Raw genomic sequence first — 23739 nt, 5'->3', positions numbered from 1 at the left:
TTTAGAAGGAGAGGTTCATTGGCATAATTGGACCCTGCTCATTACAGAGTATAATTGGACCCTACACATTACAGAGTATTTGTATATACATATTTTGGGAATTCTTGCTCAATGCAAAGTAATTGTATTTTGCTGTAGGTATGCTTGGTATGACCTATCACCCTTTAATACTTTTGTACTTCGGCAAGGATTCAGAATTTTCTTACTAGTTCTTTCTCAGACGAGCCTTTGAACTAGTTTATTAATAAGTATAATATATAAGTGTTATATATAAGTATAATATATATCTGTATGTATGTATGTATGTATGTATGTATGTATGTATGTATGTATGTATATATATATGTATATGTATATGTATATGTATATGTATATGTATATGTATATGTATGTATGTATGTATGTATATTATCTATTGCTCAATGACTAAATAATATTCGACTTATTTTTCTTTTTTTTTAATTCAAAAATTAAAATTAAATTTTTATATCCACTTCTATTTAATAATAATTTATTTCAATAATTTATTTATAAAAATATAATTTCACCCATTTATCTATCAAAATAAAATTTCAACAATTTATATATAAAAATAACATTTAATCATAAATATGATTTAATATATATTATTATTTCAATATTACAAAGTAATAGATTTTTGTTAAACATTATGAGATTAAATCAAGACATAAATATACAACTAAAACTTAATCATAGATATGATTATGTTCTCAAACAATCATTTTTGGTTGAAAAATGAATTATAAAGTTAATAAAACATGTGTATTAAAGAAAAAGATTACAATTTGTAAATGTAGAATATGGGAAAACATATGTAGTAAAGAAATATATTATGCGTTATGATATAAAAGTCTATAATACATTATGTAATGTCAATGAAATTTTCATGTGTGAATAACATCACATTTTTTATTAATAATAGCTCATTTGGTTGATATAACTTGACCTTATAAAATAATCACTAACAAGGTTAGTATTGGGACCTTTATTTTCTTCATGATCAACTTTGACCTCTTCCAAAACCTCTAGAAAAATAACTATTCTATTAAACATTGCCCTTAATTTTTCTACAACATTTCTCATTTTCAAAATTTCATTATCCTCAACAAAATCAATTCTTGCTACTACATTTTCAAAAATTTGAACCAATTTATAACAACACTCCAATACAAAATTTTCACATTTATCAATAATTGTTTGAGGTGATGCATTGGAGTTTGCAAAAACAAGTGGACTTGTCATGATGATTTTAGACTCATTAGTATAGTATTCCATAATATTAATATTATCTCCTACATAGAAAACATAAATATTTGGAAATTAAAAATCATTACATATAATTTACCATATATGGTGGCTAGGAAAAATACTGGTCATTTATATGGTAGAAAAAATGATTTACAATAAAAGAAAATGTCAAACTATATTGTGAAACACATATACCTATTTTGAAAAATTATGCATGTCAAATACTATATTCATTTTTAATATGAATCATTTTTTTTTTTTTGCATTTGATATTGTTTGATTAAACATTGAAATCATGAGAGAAATATTTTAAATACTATATTTAAATTTAAATTGATTACAATAGTATCAAAAATTAATCATTTGAATCTGAATAACTACTTTCATCACACTCAATCATGTTTGATCGAAGCATGTCATTAGCATTGGGATCTAATATGTCAAACCAATATAGGTTCTCAAAGGTTCTTCATCTCATATACAAATTACATTTATTTAGATGTCTCAATATAGAAAATTCACCTATTGATTGCATCAATGTATGTATATATTTTGTTACAATTTCTCTTATTCTTTCTTGAAATGGAAGATTCAAAAATACCCCCTGAGGCCCCTATCTTTCAACTACATGTTGATTCAAAGATGTATCTATTAATCCATTACATTGTTACAAAAAATTTGGTCATTATTGTGAAAATTCTCTAGAGCCTGTGTACTAATGTGCAAAGCTTGAAGCATTGTTTTCAAACACTGACAACCACTTTTAGTTGAATTTGTGGGGTAAGGAGCTTGTTATAAATAGATCTTTGTAGGAAAAAAAGTATAATTCTGTAGGATCACCCTCCTCATAAAAAACACTAATTCATCGAAAGTAAGATCTCTATAGAAATGGTTAAAATTTTGAAGAACTAGAGGATGAAACCCAAGTAAACCTTCTTCAAGAAGATCTTTTTTTGAAGATATATATTTTTCCCTTTCTTCACTATGAATTCTTATTAGATCAATGTGCTCATAGAAATCATCAATTCTAATAGTCCTTTGCCTCAACATTATTATTTTTAAATATCTAAAATAAAAGAAAATAAAAATGATTGCACAAAGAAGAATACAATCTAACAAAACATTTATTGAAAAACTAAAAGAGTACATATGAAGTGGATTAATTTACCAAAGATAATAAAAAAAGTATTATTTAAAAATAAATATAATTTTTAATTTAATTGCTAATATCAAACAATGATTAAAAAAAATAAAATTCTTATCCTTCCAAGAGAAGAAAAATATATAACCTTCCTTGTAAATGATGAAAATTAGAATTTCATAAAATACTTATTTACGAATGGTTTTACATTTTTATTAGAATAAAACAAAAAAAAACTACCTTTTGTAGTGAGAGTTGCTATAGTATTAAATAAGAATTTTTTTATGACATATTTTCTATTTCTCCAAGCCTTGTTTCTTCTTCTTCATATTTTTCATGTTGTTTCCCTGGTTTTTTTTTTTCTCATAGTGATCATTGGAAAATGGTGGCATTATACTCAATCTCTCTAATGACTTTACACAAGATAGTGTGATAAGTGTCTCTATTGGACCTATATCAATTGTTTCTTTTTCAAGTGTTAAACCCTAAGGTTTGTGTATTGTCAATGCCCAAGCTAATTAAAATGATACTTGAGTTGTACAACCTCTTTGTTCTAGATGAATTGGAATTATTTTGGATTATATTCATTGAATGTGGATTTAGAGTAGGTGTCAAATTTTACCATTATATACAAGACTAATTATGGTGGCATGTAGGTTCTTGGCTTGTACACAATATCATAAGCAAAACCTAGAGCACCATTTACAAATCCTACTTCTATCCATAAATTAGAAGTCAACATTATTCTTGCATGCTTTGAGATCAACAATTCCATATCTAGTTCTTTCGTACAATTTTCATGTACTCTAAAAATATTGAAAACTTTGGTAGCAATAATTTGTGCCATAGGTTATCCATGAGAATGTAACATGGCTCTATTATGAACCCAAACATTATCATTTATTAAAAATAAATAATTTTTTTTATTAAAATTCAATCCACAATTTTTGGATTTGAATCTTTAGTAATGATAAGTAACTCAAAAAATTCTTGTTGTTCCAGATCTTCTCCATCTTTCCTCAAACTCTTTTCTAATGTGACCACCTTTTTGAATTCTTCCCCTAGTAGCTTTTATCTTCTAACACTTGCATATGAGACTTTGTCTTTTGCTGGAGGTAGCTATTTGAGATCTCCAACTAAAATGATTGAAATCCCTAGAAAAACTAAGAGGGGGAGAGGGTGAATCAGTTACACCAAAAACTTTCACAGTCCCTAAGATGTCTGAATATCTCCTCGATCTGATTAATATGAAGTGCTAAAACATGATAATGCAGCAAATGACAAATATTAAGAACTGATATGTTATCATGCACAAAGCAATTTAGCAATTAAGAAGACAGGAGACACCAGATTTAACGTGGAAATTCAATATGGAAAAAACCACCAATGTAACTAGATATTGTTTTTCACTCTTCTGAAGTGAGCCCTATTAGGAGCCAACCCTGTTAAAGGTTACAAAAACACAATATTAGATGCAACCCTGTTAGGAGTGGCCTTGCTAGAGGTCTTTAGAACAATTCAACTGAATTATCACCTTGTTAGAGGTGAACGGCTGTTAAACCCACTCTGTAAAGAGATTTTGAATTCACTATTATAGTGGTTAGAAAGCAACAATGAAGTGACCTGACATAAGGTACAACTTATCTTTGCTGATTGCATATCTCTATTATGCTTGGCTGGATCCTCACTGATCAAATACAACTTTACAGTTCCTTCAACACATCTAATCCTTCATCAAACTTTGCTCAACATTCGCCTTATCCTTTCATACTATAATTCGTATTCATAACTTCCCTTTTTTTTTGATATCACACATTTAATTCATAACTGGAATGACCATATATACCTTTCAGATTATCTAAGTTGGCTCGAATCACTGACTAAACAAACAATTACAATAGTTGGCTAGAAGTAACTAATTTGCAAATCCCTATACTGGCTGACCCTACACGGTAATTTTTGTCAGAAAATAATTCCTGTGTTGACCGACTAAGCTCGATGAATACATAAAATTTCGTGACAATCCTTCAATCACTGGGAGAACTTGGTAAGTACTAAGTTTCCTGAGATAACCGAGTGAGCTCGGTGAAAACTATTCTTTGGAGACTGAGTGATGCTCGATTAACATTGACTTCTCCATAATTCCTTTGATGACTGAGTGAACTCGGTGGAAACTTTCCTTTGGAGACCGAGTGAATGTAATGCCCTGCTAAGGGATCCAAGAATTTCACTAAGTTTGCAGAACAATTTTTTTTTTAAACGTGAAAGTAAAACCATTCATAACATTAACATGATAGTGGAAGCAATAGTAACATCCAACTGAAAATAACATAACATAACAGATTACATTCTTTAAAGATCCCTTAACGTTGAAATACTTCTAATCATAACTTATTCATCTAAAATTACATCCTTAATAATGAAATAACAAGGATACATCCAATGTTCTTAACACTATACAAGTGTCCTTTTATTATTACATTTTAATTTGGCTCAATCATCGAATATTAATCCATGATGTAATAACATAATGAAACCATAACCATACATGACATCATCATCATAAAGATATAAACATCCATCATAAAGGATAACCATACATCACAAACATAACTAACTAAGTGCATGGTTCCTCCCAACTGTAAATAGCATCATTAGACCATCATGGGTCCTAGCCATCCCTCCGTGCGTAACATTCCAAAGCACCGAAGAGATCATCGACTATAAACATAGTAAGAATGTCACTCCTAAAACATCCTACTAACATGCAAAGAAAAGCATAATATATCATCAACTAACATATGCAAATCATCAATAAAAGAACATACCAGTAAATACATCCATCATAAGGTATATCATCTATCATAATGCTCCAAGAACAAAATGAAGATAAATACCAACCAAAAATACTCCAGCCACGGTGTCTCGAACAGATCTCAAATGATAAGAGTGGAAAATACACTACCACCCGACCGCGTGGTGCCTAAGTGGTCCACTCCCACCGTGCTAAGGAGATAATCTCAAGTCCCAAACAGGCTACCCAAATCACAAAGCATAAATCTCTATGAGTCCAGGAATCCTAAAAGTATACTAACTCAAAGGTTCCAACACACACAAGATAGACATCTACTTTCCAGAGGCACACAATGACATGTAGGAAACCTACTCTGCAAGAGGGAAAGTGTCATCGCATTTATCTTGTGCAAGTTACCTTGGAAGTTAGCTAAACTCCACCGGTCCATACAGATCTCATGCGGCCACTAGTATCCTCTCATACTGATGAGGCATACTACAGAATGCAAGGTCGCAACCATGTGTTCTCACTACTCCCATCCTAGCTTGTACAAGTGCTCAAGGCATGGGCGAGAACATCAAAACAATTATCTTTTTAGATTCATTTAATCCCCATTTAGTGTGTAAATGTTATCACTTATCAACCAAACTCACAATGAGTTACCCTGGCAGTCACTTAGGGCCCCGGCCCCCATTGCAAGCCACTTCCCGACACTACAAGTAGATTACCTACCCTAATGCTCATGGAATCATAAATCACCCCAATCCTATACAAGCGACTATAAAGAAATCCAAAAGACAATCCATAAAAAGAATCATCAAATATCCATGATAAAAGCATCAAATATCCATAATAAGAATCATCAAATCACCAAGATAAGAATCATCAAATCTCCATGAGCATCCGAAAAACATCCATAGAAGATCATGACCACAATAGTTCTCTATTGGCAACTGATGGCATCATTAATAATCATAAGTATCAATTGGTTCTCAATAACAAAAATATATCTCAAAATAGATCATAGTATCCATTGGTTCTCAACAAGCAACCAAGAATATCTCAAAATCATACTGATCGAAGACTCCAAAAGGTTGAGTCAAACATGTCACAACATGACATCATCAAGAGATAAATCAACACTTAGTCCCATCATGGCGACTAGAAAAAAAACCAAGGATAACTGATTGATGACTCAAAAATGATTAGCTCAGGTATCTCATACACATACATCTCAGCTTCACACATGAAGACTGATGAACAAATACAAACATTTCATAGAGCATACGATCACATTACCATGGTTGGGCTTATAAAGATCGAGACCAAATAAGATCAACATGCCAACACATCTCATAACCCCCGAGCCTCTGGTAACAACCTAGGACTAGTCAACACTAGTCAACCCAAAAACCCAAAGAAAAAAGCATATAGAATACACGATGCGAACACATGTTTTTGTTTTGCTATTATCTCATAGTTGAATCAAGTGTAGAGGTTTTCAGTTTCTGTTTGGAGGAATACTTTCAAGTGTCTTAAGTTTCATCATTTCACCTACAAGTCAACCCAGTTGTTCCCCGATAGCATTATCCTTCCATTATTAAGATTTACATTCTAAGAATAACTTAAGGATAAATATTCACTAAACTGATCATCATTAAATTTTCTTAATTTATCTATGATCCATATTCTAATTGCTTAACTTTCCTATAATGTTACTACAACTTTCAAGATAATCAAATGATCATTATTCATTTATAAAAGAACCAATTATCAATCTTTGAATAAGAAGATTATAACTTTATTAGAATGATCAATTAAATCAATCAATTCTCATAAGTGCACAATCCATGACCTTTCAAAATTCTAATAGTTCTCAATTAGAAACTTAATTAAGTATTACTAAGTCTCATCATTAAAACATCTAAGGTCATTATTCAAGTCATAGGAATAAGACCTAATAACTTGATATCAATATTTCCACAATCTCATTAAAAGAATCATATCAATTAAATCTCTATAACATAATTATTAATTAAATCCAACTAACTCTATTAATTGATCTAATTAATAATTGCACAACCATACCATCAGCCCAATGATTATCAGTTGACTAACAATAGTTTGTACATAAAAAGTCAACTTCAATCCAATACACAAATATTAATATTTTAATAATAATAATATTAACAAGTTACTTTGGAAATCTTATCCATAATGACTACTTTCATCTTTCTTAACAATTTCGCATTAATGATAATCATTTCCTAGTTAAATCTCTATCGCATTCAATTATATTGACAACTCATTAATTGATTAAAATCAATTATACTTCAAATCCAAAAACTAATATCTTTAGAAAACTTCAATTGTTAAATAATCTCTTCTAGATTAATTCTAATTGAATTAGCCATTTTTTATTAATAGTTTGTAGACCCAACAAACATTAATAAATGATAACTATAATTAATCGATCTAGAGAAACCTTGCATAAACTTCATCAGTTAATATGTAACTAACTCTTAACACCATTAAGGTGTATCAATAATTTACATAACGAATTAAGAATAACATATTAATTCAATTCATAGCATTGTTATGATATAACAATGACTCCCTTTATTGATTAACCTAAGTTAATTCATATTTAAGATAATTAATAAACATGTAGCTCACCATTTACGATCAGATTATTATATTAATAACTCAATTAGGACTTGATGAAATATTATCAAAATTTGAAGCACTTAATGGAATTATCGATAACCATTCAGTTATTAAAATTGATCTAAGGCTTATTACTATACTCTAATTATTAATCAATCTCAATTAAATTTAATTGAATTAATTAATAATTATAGAAAAGCTAACTATACTTATCATTTATTAATAGTTTTTTAATCTTAAAAATTATTAATAAATGATCATTCAAATATTATAGCAATTAATATTTGAATCATACCTTCGTTCATTTAATCAACCAGTCAAAGAATATCAAATCCTCCATATCAATATCTTTTTCTATGTGATCTACATCAACAAATTATTATTAATCAATAATTCATAATCAATTATAACTCATTAACTGAAAATTTAATTAGCTTAAGTATTCAAATCTCATTAATAATATATTATATATATACATATATATACATATATATATATATAACAATTAATATTATATATATAGTATATATATACATTTACAACAACACATTACAATTAATAAAAATCGAATTGCATCACATAACAAACAGATGTACGAAAGTACCGACTCCATGTTTTTAAAGGCATGGCGCAGGCTTTAAAGCTGCAACCAATCGTATATACACTGTCGGCCTTTAAATGAATGAGGCCTGCTGATCGGAGGTACCCTGCGATGATGCAGGTACTCTGCGATCACGCAGAGCCTACGTACATTGCCGCCAGCAGTATGGGAATGGGGGGGTGCGGTGGCTAAAACCCTGCCCACCCATAATTTTCATTTTGTAAAATGTTTGCAACAACGTTTTCTGTTATGTGCTAAACATGCGATTCGGGTTTAATAAATTAAGTTTCCCAATTCAACTTTACACAAATATATACATATATGTATATACGTATATGTATGTATGTATATATATATATACATACATACATATACGTATATATATATATACACATAATTTTTTATTAGTTATTAATGCATTTAAAATATATATATATATATATATAATTATTTATATATATGCAAGTTTATAAAGGAAAATATATACTCAGATTTAGAGGCTTTTCTTAACAAGAATTCTTCCCCTTTAAATAATTGTTTTATAAACATATCCATTAATTCATCCAATGGGTTTAACTATAAATTTGAATTCACCTTTCTCAATTTGATTCTAATTCGAACCCAAACCCGTTTAGATCTAATGTCTCTTTAATTGGATCTAGGGTTTCCTAATGTTTTCCTTGCAACTCCACATATCTAGATTCTGATTCAAATTACAAATTCATTCATGGAATATAATCAGACACATATAACAGACATGATGAAGACAGGAAGAGAAATAGTGCAAAGAGAGTATCTGATTATCACGAGTGCACCTGGACACTGATGCTAATCCACGATGCCTCAGAAATCCATCGAAAATTCCTTCCTTCTCCATCATTCGTAATTCCTCCAAGATCCAAGGCAACCAAATCCTCCAAGTGACTAGAAATGCTAGAAGAATCATGGAAGCATAGAGAAGCATATGAGCATGAAGAAGAATATGAGCTTGTAGCTTGTAGCTTCCATTAAGCTTCTACTTCAGCTTGTCCAAACACATAATGAGAGCCACTATTTAAAGGCCTCTAAGATGCATCTAGAGTGTCTCTAGAGAAAACTAGAAGATAAGCATGAGAACCAAGCATGGGTCTTCTCCAACCTTCTAGATAAGTCTTAAGGTTGTAGACACCATGTGCTCAAATAAAAATGCTAATTCCTAAATGTAGACAACTAGTGCATTCTTAGAGTGCAAACTTCTGTGTTGTCTACATGACAACTTTCGAGAATTTGCCAACTCCTATGTGAGTAAATATTAAAATAATACACATTAATTAATATAATAATTAATTTACTCTTCCCAATTTAATTAATTTATTTATTAAATCTCATGCACTAACTTTAATAATTCCACTTTGCAATCTTAATATATTTATATTTTAATCACATGAGATTTAGAATCTTTTAATAATTAAAAATATATTTTTCACTTTTAAATTTCATTTTCCAAAACTTAATTGCTAAAATATTTATTAGCTTTAATAATAATATTATTTAGTCATTTATTTAAAAATGAATTCCAAATATATTATTATTAAAATAAATATTGTCACATTCCAAATTTAAACTTTTAACTTTTATCTTCAAATTTAATTATTTTATTTAATTAATTTCCCAATTAATTAAATAAAATAAATATTAAAATATCATATTAATTTTCCATTTAATTAAACTTTTAATTAAATCTTTTAATTAGGCTTAATCAATAGAAAATACTCCAAAGACTCACAAGGTACAAATACGAAAATCCATCATAGCCAAAATACATACAAAATCAAACCAAAGGTTTAAATCTTGAATTATGTCATCCAACGTATTCGGAGGGTACTCAACTCAAATGCTGTCCTAATTTTCCAATTAGGGAAAATGGCTTAAAAGGGTTGGGATTTGGACTTGAGAATTTATCTCCCCTCTCTTATCATTGAGATAGTGTGATAGGGTACGCTCATCCTGGCAATTCAGGGAAGTTGATACCTGATACCTGCAACCTGCATAAAAAACCATGCATGTACAAGCACAATATATACTAAACTAAACAAGCAATGGCAGGAAGTGGTGCATCATGTAGATCCCGACTAGCAGGTGACTACGACTTCCTTCTTTAACCACATCAGACATGCCATACAAAAGTAAACACGCAAAGCAAACACGCACACCATACACATGCAAGTATGGGGTAAGTATCCATAAGAAAACACATATGATAATAAATCATCTTATTAATCATCATTAATAACTGAAAGCAATGTAATATTCACCATCAATAATTGCGAATATTAAAAATAATCATCATACATACATGAAATGCAAAATCTAAGTAATCTCATCACATAATAAACTGAATCCATAACATAATATCTGATAGTCTCAAAAGAATGCTACTAACCATCAACATAAAACTAGCCCTAAAAGAGTTCAGCAATGATAACAAAATGTGAACTAGGGGCAGGCACTACATCCACCCCCCCTGGGATTAGGCTTACTCCTGGAAGCCTACTAGAATGAAAAACTAAGATACTCACTATGTGAGTCCCATTGAACCTTTTTCCTCCTGTAGGGAAACATGATTCCACTGAAGATATTAAAACACCCTTAGAGCAATATGATTCTGGTTTAATGGTAAATCGAAAACCACATTGATCCAACATTCGTTCTTTTAACAACTACTAAAATAGATCCCCTAATACATTCTAAACAAGAGCAACTTAATGCTTGCAAAGATAAACAAAGGTATACTACCTTGAAACTTAGATAAAAGATACATATTTTGCAACTAGAATAAGTTTCAATTTTCAGTTTTGCCCTCATTTAGGTTTAAGTAAATTTTTTAGTTTAGAAAATCAAGTGTTGAAGTATGAAAAATATGCAAGTAACAGTTTTAAGTTTTGATTCAGTTCACCTTGTTTCAAGTTTTCAGTGTTAAAGAGATACACATGATAGTTCAAAATTTTTGTTTTGTTCATCTAGTTGACAACTAGTGGTATTCAAATATACCCAGAGCTCCCAATGTTGAAACTCAGGCTCTGATACCAAATGTAATGCCCCGCCAAGGGATCCAAGAATTTCACTAAGTTTGCCAAACAATTTTTTTTTTTAAACATGAAAGTAAAACCATTCATAACATTAATATGATAGCGGAAGCAATAGTAACATCCAATTGAAAATAGCATAACATAACGGATTACATTCTTTAAAGATCCCTTAACGTTGAATTACTTCTAATCATAACTTATTCATCTAACATTACATCCTTAACAATGAAATAACAAGGATACATCCAATGTTCTTAACAATATACAAGTGTCCTTTTATTATTGTATTTTAATTTGGCTCAATCATCCAATATTAATCCATGATGTAATAACATAATGAAACCATAACCATACATGACATCATCATCATAAAGATATAAACATCCATCATAAAGGATAACCATACATCACAAACATAACTAACTAAGTGCATGGTTCCTCCCAACTGTAAATAGCATCATTAGACCATCATGGATCCTAGCCATCCCTCTGTGCATAACATTCCAAAGCACCGAAGAGATTATTGGCTATAAACATAGTAGGAATGTCACTCCTAAAACATCCTACTAACATGCAAAGCAAAGCATAATATATCATCAATCATATCTTATATCGTCTATCATAATTCTTCAAGAACAGAATGAAGATAAATACCAACAAAAAATACTCCAACCACAGTGTCTCGAACAGATCTCAAATGATAAGAGTGGAAAATACACTACCACCCGACCGCATGGTACCTAAGTGGTCCACTCCTACCATTTTGAGGAGATAATCTCAAGTCCCAAATAGGCTATCCAAATCACAAAGCATAAATCTCTATGAGTCCAGGAATCCTAAAAGTATACTAACTCAAAGGTTCCAACACACACAAGATAGACATCTACTTCCTAGAGGCACACAATGACATGTAGGAAACCTACTCTTCAAGTGGGAAAGTGTCATCACATTTATCTCGTACAAGTTACCTTGGTAGTTAGCTAAACTCCATGGGTCGATAGAGATCTCATGCAGCCACTAGTATCATCTCATACTGACGAGGCATACTACGGAATGCAAGGTTGCAACCATGCGTTCTCACTACTCCCATCCTAGCGTGTACAAGAGCTCAAGGCATGGGCGAGAACATCAAAACAATTATCTTTTTAGATTCATTTAATCTCCATTTAGTGTGTAAATGTTATCACTTATTAACCAAACTTACAATGAGTTACCCTGGTAGCCACTTAGGGCCCCGACCCCCATTGCAAGCAACTTCCCGACACTACAAGTAGATTACCTACCCTAATGCTCATGGAATCATAAATCACCACAGTCCTATACAAGCGACTGTAAAGAAATCCAAAAGATAATCCATAAAAAGAATCATCAAATATCCATGATAAAAGCATCAAATATCCATAATAAGAATCATCAAATCACCAAGATAAGAATCATCAAATCTCCATGAGCATCCAAAAAACATCCATAGAAGATCATGACCACAACAGTTCTCTATTGGAAACTGAAGGCATCACTGATAATCATAAGTATCAATTGGTTCTCAATAACCAAAATATATCTCAAAATAGATCACAGTATCCATTGCTTCTCAACAAGCAACCAAGAATATCTCAAAATCATACTGATCGAAGACTCCAAAATGGTTGAGTCAAACATGTCACAACATGACATCATCAAGAGATAAATCAACACTTAGTCCCATCATGGCGACTAGAAAACAAACCAAGGATAACTGATTGATGACTCAAAAATGATTAGCTCAGGTATCTTATACACATATATCTCAGCTTCACACATGAAGACTAATGAACAAATACAAACATTTCATAGAGCATACGATCACATTACCATGGTTGGGCTTATAAAGATCGAGACCAAATAAGATCAACATGCCAACACATCTCATAACCCTCGAGCCTCTAGTAACAACCTAGGACTGGTCAACACTAGTCAACCCAAAAACCCAAAACAAGAAGCATATAGAATACATGATGCGAACACATGTTTTGGTTTTGCTATTATCTCATAGTTGAATCAAGTGTAGAGGTTTTCAGTTTTTGTTTGCAAGAATACTTTCAAGTGTCTTAAGTTTCATCATTTCACCTACAAGTCAACCCAGTTGTTCCCCGATAGCATTATCCTTCCATTATTAAGAATTACATTCTAAGAATAACTTAAGGATAAATATTCACTAAACTGATCATCATTAAATTTTCTTAATTTATCTATGATCCATATTCTAATTGCTTAACTTTCCTATAATGTTACTACAACTTTCAAGATAATCAAATGATCATTATTCATAAAAGAACCAATTATCAATCTTTGAATAAGAAGATTATAACTTTATTAGAATGATCAATTAAATCAATCAATTCTCATAAGTGCACAATCCATGACCTTTCAAAATTCTAATAGTTCTCAATTAGAAACTTAATGAAGTATTACTATGTCTCATCATTAAAACATCTAAGGTCATTATTCAAGTCATCAGAATAAGACCTAACAACTTGATATCAATATTTCCACAATCTCATTAAAAGAATCATATCAATTAAATCTCTATAACATAATTATTAATTAAATCCAACTAACTCGATTAATTGATCTAATTAATAATTGCACAACCATATCATCAACCCAATGATTATCAGTTGACTAACAATAGTTTGTACATAAAAAGTCAACTTCAATCCAATACACAAATATTAATATTTTAATAATAATAATATTAACAAGTTACTTTGGAAATCTTATCCATAATGACTACTTTCATCTTTCTTAACGATTTCGCATTAATGATAATCATTTCCTAGTTAATTCTCTATCGCATTTAATTATATTGACAACTCATTAATTGATTAAAATCAATTATACTTCAAATCCAAAAACTAATGTCTTTACAAAACTTCAATCGTTAAATAATCTCTTCTAGATTAATTCTAATTGAATTAGCCATTTTTTATTAATAGTTTGTAGACCCAACAAACATTAATAAATGATAACTATAATTAATCAATCTAGAGAAACCTTGCATAAACTTCATCAGTTAATATGTAACTAACTCTTAACACCATTTAGGTGTATCAATAATTTACATAACGAATTAAGAATAACATATTAATTCAATTCATAGCATTGTTATGATATAACAATGACTCCCTTTATTGATTAACCTAAGTTAATTCATATTTAAGTTAATTAATAAACATGTAGCTCACCATTTACGATCCGATTATTATATTAATAACTCAATTAGGACTTGATGAAATATTATCAAAATTTGAAGCACTTAATGGAATTATCGATAACCATTCAATTATTAAAATTGATCTAAGGCTTATTACTATACTCTAATTATTAATCAATCTCAATTAAATTTAATTGACTTAATTAATAATTATAGAAAAACTAACTATAATTATCATTTATTAATAGTTTGTTAATCTTAACAATTATTAATAAATGATCATTCCAATATTATAGTGACTAATATTTGAATCATATCTTCGTTCATTTAATCAACCAGTCAAAGAATATCAAATCCTCCATATCAATATCTCTTTCTATGTGATCTACATCAACAAATTATTATTAATCAATAATTCATAATCAATTATAACTCATTGGCATATATATATATATATATATATATATATATATATATATATATTATAGCATTGATGAAAAACATACATTAATTTTCAATATAAACCTATATTAATTATCTGAAATTTTAATTAGTTTGAGTATTCAAATCTCATTAATATTATATTATATATATATATACATATATATATATATACATATATATATATATATAATAATTAATATTATATTATATATATACATATACATATATATATAATAATTAATATTATATATATAGTATATATATACATTTACAACAACACATTACAATTAATAAAAATCGAATTGCATCACATAACAAACGGATGTATGAAATTACCAACTCCATGTTTTTAGAGGCATGGCATAGGCTTTAAAGCCGCAGCCAATCGTATATACACTGTCGGCCTTTAAATGATTGAGGCCTGCTGATCGCAGGTACCCTGCGATGATGCAGGTACTCTGCGATCACGTAGAGCCTACGTACATTGCCACCAGCGGTATGGGAATGGGAGGGTGCGGTGGCTAAAACCCCGCCCATCTATAATTTTCATTTTGTAAAATGTTTACAACAACGTTTTCTGTTATGTGCTAAACATGCGATTCTGGTTTAATAAATTAAGTTTCCCAATTCAACTTTACACAAATATATACATATATGTATATATATATATATATATATATATATACAAAAAAATTTATCAGTTATTACTGCATTTAAAATATATATATATAATTATTTATATATATGCAGGTTTATAAAGAAAAATATATACTCAGATTTAGAGGCTTTTCTTAACAAGAATTCTTCCCCTTTAAATAATTATTTTCTAAACATATCCATTAATTCATCCAATGGGTTTAACTGTAAATTTGAATTCACCTTTCTCAATTTGATTCTAATTCAAACCCAAACCCGTTTAGATCTAATGTCTCTTTAATTGGATCTAGGGTTTCCTAATGTTTTCTTTGCAACTCTACATATCTAGATTCTGATTCAAATTGCAAATTCATTCATGGAATATAATCAGACACATATAACAGACATGATGAAGACAGGAAGAGAAATAGTGCAATGAGAGTATGTGATTATCATGAGTGCACTTGGACACTGATGCTAATCCACGATGCCTCAAAAATATATAGAAAATTCCTTCCTTCTCCATCATTCACAATTCCTCCAAGATCCAAGGCAATCGAATCCTCCAAGTGACTAGAAATGCTAGAAGAAGCATGGAAGCATACATAACCATATGAGCATGAAGAAGAATATGAGCTTGTAGCTTGTAGCTTCCATTAAGCTTCTACTTCAGCTTGTCCAAACACACAAGGAGAGTCTCTATTTAAAGGCCTCTAAGATGCATCTAGAGTGTCTCTAGAGACAACTAGAAGATAAGCATGACAACCAAGCATGGGTTTTCTCCAACCTTCTAGATAAGTCTTAAGGTTGTAGACACCATGTGCTCAAATAAAAATGCTACCTCCTAAGTGTAGACAACTAGTGCATTCTTAGAGTGCAAACTTCTGTGTTGTCTACATGACAACTTTCGAGAATTTGCCAACTCCTATGTGAGAAAATATTAAAATAATACACATTAATTAATATAATAATTAATTTATTAAATCTCATGCACTAACTTTAATAATTTCACTTAGCAATCTTAATATATTTATATTTTAATCACATGAGATTTAGAATCTTTTAATAATTAAAAAAATATTTTTCACTTTTAAATTTCATTTTCCAAAACTTAATTGCTAAAATATTTTATTAGCTTTAATAATAATATTATTTAGTCATTTATTTAAAAATGAATTCCAAATATATTATTATTAAAATAAATATTGTCACATTCCAAATTTAAACTTTTAACTTTTATCTTCAAATTTAATTATTTTATTTAATTAATTTCCCAATTAATTAAATAAAATAAATATTAAAATGTCATATTAATTTTCCATTTAATTAAACCTTTAATTAAATCTTTTAATTAGGCTTAATTAATAGAAAATACTCCAAAGACTCACAAGGTAAAAGTACAAAAATCTGTCATAGCCAAAATACATAAAAAATCAAACCAAAGGTTCCAACGTATTCGGAGGGTACTCAACTCAGATGCTTGTCCTAATTTTCCAATTAGGACAAATGGCTTAAAAGGGTTGGGATTTGGAATTGAGAATTTATCTCCCCTCTCTTATCATTGAGATAGTGTGATAGGGTACGCTCATCCTGGCAATTCAGGAAAGTCGATACCCAGTACCTGCAACCTGCATAAAGAACCATGCATGTACAAGCACAATATATACTAAACTAAATAGGCAATGGTAGGAAGTGGTGCATCGTGTAGATCTCGACTAGCAGGTGACTACGACTCCCTTCCTTAACCACATCAGACATGCCATACAAAAGTAAACACACAAAGCAAACACGCACACCATACACATGCAAGTATGGGGTAAGTATCCATAGGAAAACACATATGATAATAAATCATCTTATTAATCATTATTAATAACTGAAAGCAATGTAATATTCACCATCAATAATTGCGAATACTAAAAATAATCATCATACATACATGAAATGCAAAATCTAAGTAATCTCATCACATAATAAACTAAATCCATAACATAATATCTGATAGTCTCAAAAGAATGCTACTAACCATCAACATAAAGCTAGCCCTGAAAGAGTTCAGCAACGATAACAAAATGCAAACTAGGGGCAGGCACTACAGTGAAGCTCGGTTAATATTGACTTCCTCATTTCCTTTGTTGATCGAGTGAGGTCGGTGATCACTGTCTTTCATCTTTCCTTTGTTTGATCGAGTTAGCTCGGTTGACACTGTCTTCCACATTTCTTTTGATGACCGAGTGAGCTTGGTTGACACTGTAGATTGCATTGCAGACTGTCTGAGCTTGGTGAATTTGAGACTAATGACTGATATGATATTTGTGTGACATCAAGGACAACTTTATCCAACAATCTCCCTCTTTGACGTTGATGGCAACACAACATGTCATAACAGAATGAAGTTTTGAAAATAAGTCCAAAAAGATAACAGACTTCTCCCTCTTTCAATAATGTCCCTCTGTTAAGGGACTATATGAAAAACTTAACAAACTTTCAAATTTCACAAATTTCATAAGGATATGACAGTAAATCTCTCCCTCTTTGAAAACACATGCCAAAGAAAACAAAAGTTAAGTGAATTGTAATGTACCTTTAGTACTGATTCATATGCAATAATTTCTAATTAAACTGCATCAACAGATAGATATTCAATCTTTCATGCGTTGATGCATCACTAGAGCTCATTTTTAGTGAACTTTAGATAGGAGAATGATCCCTAACTTACCTCTGAAATACAAAAATGCATCCTTAGGTAAAGGTTTTGTGAATATGTCAACAATTTGTTCCTTTGTATGGACATATTCCAATTTGATCTCCTTGTCTTGCACCAATTCTCTGACAAAATGATATTTTATTGCAATATGCTTGGTCTTGGAATGCATCACGGGATTCTTAGATATGTTGATTGCACTAGTATTGTCACATAACATGACAAATGGTTCTTTGATGTCCATCTTCATTCCTTGCAATAACTGCTTAAACTAAACAATATTTGAACAGTTTACTGCTACAACAACATACTCTGCCTCTGCTGTAGATTGGGATGTACAATTTTTCTTTTTGCTTGTCCAAAAAACCAATCTTTTTCCAAGAAAGAATGCTCCTCTACTTGTTCTTTTTCTGTCATCAAGGTTTCCTGCCCAATCAACATCAGTAAACACTTTCAAATCTAAGTTACCTTCAAATTTGTACCATAAGCCATAATCTTTGGTTCCTTTCAAATATCTCTTTATTCTTTTGATTGCTATCAGATGAGTTTCTGTTGGTTTTGCTGAAAATCTCACAACAATACCAACTGCAAGAGCAATATCTAGCCTGGTATGAACTACATATTGCAATTTTCCAATCATAGATCTATACAATGTTTGATCTACCTCTTTGGATTCATCATCTTTGGTAAGTTTCAATCCAATACACATAGGAGTTCCAACAGGTTTACAGTCCTCAATACCAAACTTTTTCAATATCTCTTTGATGTATTTCGATTGAGTGATGTAGATGCCATTCTTATTTTGTTGAATTTGGAGACCAACAAAGAATTTTATTTCACCAAACATAGACATTTCAAATTCCTTGTTCATTTGTTCTGAAAATTCTTTTCAAAGATCATCATGCCCTGTGAAGACATTATCATCTACAAATATTTCTGCCAAGACAATCTTATTATCTGGTCCTTCCTTTATATACAAGCTACTATTATCATTAGTTCTTTGAAAACCAATTTGAATAAGATAGTTATGCAATCTTTCATACCATGCTCTAGGGGCTTGTTTCAGACCAAATAGTGCCTTGTGTAATTTGTAGACCATGTTCTTTTTATCTGGATCAAAAAAACCTTCAGATTGTTCAATGTAAACCTCTTCATCCAGTATTCCATTGAGGAATGCTGAGTTGACATCCATCTGATAAAATTTGAATCCTTTGTGAGCAGCATATGCAAGTAAGGTTCTGACTCCTTCCAATCTTGCAACAGGAGCAAAGGTTTCTCCATAATCTATGCCTTCTTATTGAGAGTATCCTTTGCATTACTAATCTGGCTTTGTTTCTGGATACTTTACCATCTTCAGTCAACTTGTTTTTGAATACCCACTTGGTTCCAATTACATTCTTATTTTTAGGTCTGGGTACTAGAGTCCATGTCTTATTCTTCTCTATCTATTCTATTTCCTCATTCATTGCCTCAATCCAACTATCATTTGTCAATGCATCTTTAATGCTTCTAGGTTCAAAATTAGCAAGTAAACAAGTATTTTTCAGCTTGCTTCTTGTCAAGGTTCCTTCAGAATTGTCTCCAATGATCTGATCTGGTGCATGATGTCCTCTAACATATTTAGCTAATATAGGTTCTTTGCCTCTTGAATGAGTTTCATTGCTATCTCCTTGTGCTTCAATTTCATGTTCAGGCCATTCTAGCTCAGTAATAATTGGCTCAAGTGCTTCAAACTCGATAGATACTTGCTTGGTAATGTCTCAATGTTTCTGTGGCTTGGTTTGAACCTTTTGTAACTTGGTTACTGATGAATCAGGAGTTGAGGATTCTTGAGTGAACGGTATGCTTGGTATAGTATTAGGGTCAATGTAAACAAATCTTCTATAATCTTCAGGTACATTTTTTCTTTCTTCCTCAGATTTGTTTGTAAACTCATCAACTTTCACATGTGCACTTTCTATGACTTTGTGAGTGGATAGATTTAAACATCTATATGCTTTGCTTTTGCAAGAACATCCTAAAAATATTCCTTCATCTCCTTTTACATCAAATTTTCCTTTTCTAAATTCTTCCAAAATATAACATTTTCTTCCAAATACTTTTAGATAACTTACATTGGGTTTGTAACCATACCATAATTCATAGGGAGTTTTGAATGAGTCCTTTTTCAACTGTACTCGGTTTAAGGTATGAACTACAGTGCTGATGGCTTCCTTCCAATATTTGATAGCAATGTTCTTTTCTATCATCATGGTTCTTGCACAATCCATGATGGATCTGTTTCTTCTTTCAGCTATTCCATTTTGTTCAGGAGTTCCTGGTGCTGAAACATGTCTTTTAATACCTTTTGCAATGTAGAAGTTGTTGAATTCATGTGAGATGAATTCACCACCTCTATCTGACCTTAAACATTTTAGTCTTTTTCTCGTTTCTTTTTCTACTCTTGCTAAATACCATTTGAATTTCTCAAATGCTTCTGATTTATTCTTTAGATACATGACAGTCATCATTCTTGAGTAGTCATCAACAAAAAGAATGAAAAACTTTTCTCCAGTATAGCTTTCTATTCTAATGGGTCCACAGAAATCAATATGCACAATTTCTAATATATCTTCAGACTGATGGTTCTTACTTTTAAAACTAGTCTTTCCCATTTTACCAATCTGACAATTCTTGCATAGACCAACCTCAGGTTTCTTAATGTTAGGAATGCCTCTCACTTTCTTGAATTTGCTTATTTTTACCAGATTATCAAAATTGGCATGACACAACCTTTTATACCATAACCAATTTTCTTCAATTTGAGTAATAAAACATGAGCATTCACCAAGTTCTAGATAAAAACAAGTTACCTTTAGTTTGGGTGCCAGATCCTATCAACTTTCCTTGCTCATTCAATAGTCTTGGCTTTCCATGCATGAATTCCACCTTGAATCCAGTATTGAATAAATGTGCCACACTTAGAAAATTATGTTTAAGACCTTCAACCCAATAGGCATTATTACATACAAGTTCTTTGGTTAGATAGATTCTTCCTCTTCCTTTTATGAAACAAGGTTCATTATTACCAAACCTTACACTGCCACCATCATAGTCTTCAAACTGATCAAACTTAGTTTTATCACCAGTCATATGATGTGAGCAACCACTATCTATAATCCATGTATCATTCTTACTTATATGAGAAACAAGTGCCATTTTATCTTCTTCATCATTATCAGAATCATCTTTAACGACAATATAAACAATTTCATCCTCACTATTATCAGAATCTTTAGAATTTTTAACCATGAAGCATGATTTCTTACCTTTTTTCTTGGATGATTTGAAGTCTTTCTTTCCATTCCATTTCTTTTGATCATGGTTTTGCGTGTTTGGACACCTTGTTGCAATATGACCAATTTCTTCACAAGAAAAACAGGTTAGGGGAACTTTACCTTTGTATTTTCCTTTGCCTCTAGAATATTTCTTTTCTAGTAGAGCTTCAATCACTTCGAGGTCACTGTCTAAACTTTGGCTTGATTCATTTTCACTTTTTGGCTGAGATTCCTTCTCCTTTTTGTTTTTCTCCTTGAGTGAGAGCTTGGCTTGAAATACTAATTCAATGTTCTTGGAAGCTAGAACATAGTTGTCAAAGTTATCTAGTTCAAATGCAGTTAGTCTTCCAACTATGGCCTCAAGATCTATCTGATGATTTGCTTCACACCTTCTTTCCTGAATTACAGAAACTCTGATTGCATAAATGGGAAGCAAGGTTCTGAGAACTTTGTTTATAACTGTTTCTCCTTTGATATCACCTCTAGATGCTCTGATCGCACTCACACATGCTTTAACTCTTTCAACATACTTTGCAATGTTTTCATCCTCTCTCATCCCCATTTGATCAAATTGCCCTCTTAGACTTTTTGCTTTTTCTCTTCTCACATTATCATCTCCTCCATAGATTTCTTTTAGCTTGTTCCACATCTCAAAGGCAGTTTTGCAGTCCTTAATGTCATCAAATTCTTCATAACTAAGAGAAGATTCTATGTCTATCATCATATTGTTGTGAGTCTTCTTTTCAGCCATGTCGTTGACAGATAATGTGCCAAGAGGTTCTTCATATTTTTCTTCAAGGTATTTTAGTCCAGTATCACCAACAGTAGCCAGATGAAGTCTCATCAATCCTTGCCATGTGGAGAAGTTATCTCTCTTGAGTTTTGGAATTTCTCTTTTGTAAGACATCTTGATCTTTGGCTTAGATCCTTAAAATCTCTTCTTGCAAGCACCAAATGCTCTGATACCAATTGTTGGAAATGAGAATAGAGTAACTAAGAGGGGGAGGGGGTGAATCAGTTACTCCAAAAACTTTCACAGTCCCTAAGATGTCTGAATATCTCTTCGATCTGATTAATATGAAGTGCTAAAACTTGATAATGCAACAAATGAAAAATATTAAGAACTGATATGTTATCATGCACAAAGAAATTTAGCAATTAAGAACACAGGAGACACCGGATTTAATGTGGAAACCCAATATGGGAAAAACCACCAATGTAACTAGATACTATTTTTTACTCTTCTTTAGTGAGCCTTGTTAGGAGCCAACCCTATTAAAGGTTACAAAAACACACTATTAGATGTGACCCTGTTAAAGGATTTAACCACCCTGTTAGGAGTGGCCTTGCTAGAGGTCTTTAGAACAATTCAACTGAACTGTCACCTTGTTAGAGGATTTATTGAATGGCTGTTAAACCAACTCTGTTAAGAGATTTTTAATTCACTATTATAGTGGTTAGAAAGAAACAATGAAGTGACCTGACATAAGGTACAACTTATCTTTGCTGATTGCAGATCTCTATTATGCTTGGCTGGATCCTCACTGATCAAATGCAACTTTACAGTTCCTTCAACACATCTGATCCTTCATCAAACTTTTCTCAACGTTCACCTTATCCTTTCATACTATAATTTGCATTCATAACTTCCCTTTTTTTTTGATCTCACACATTTAATTCATAACTGGAATGACCATATATACCTTTCAGATTATCTAAGTCGGCTCGAATCACTAACTAAACAAACAATTACAATAGTCGGCTAGAAGTAATTAATTTGCAAATCCCTAAACTGGCGGACCCTACATGGTAATTTTTGTCAAAAAATAATTCTTGTGTTGACCGACTAAGCTCGATGAATACGAAAAATTTCATGACAATTCTTCAATCGCCGGGAGAACTTGG

This window comes from Cupressus sempervirens, chromosome 9 (assembly GCF_028749045.1).
Source record: "Cupressus sempervirens isolate cs-2001-9-10 chromosome 9, ASM2874904v1, whole genome shotgun sequence".
Lineage (NCBI taxonomy): Eukaryota > Viridiplantae > Streptophyta > Pinopsida > Cupressales > Cupressaceae > Cupressus > Cupressus sempervirens.
Note: the sequence above shows the minus strand (reverse complement) of the source record.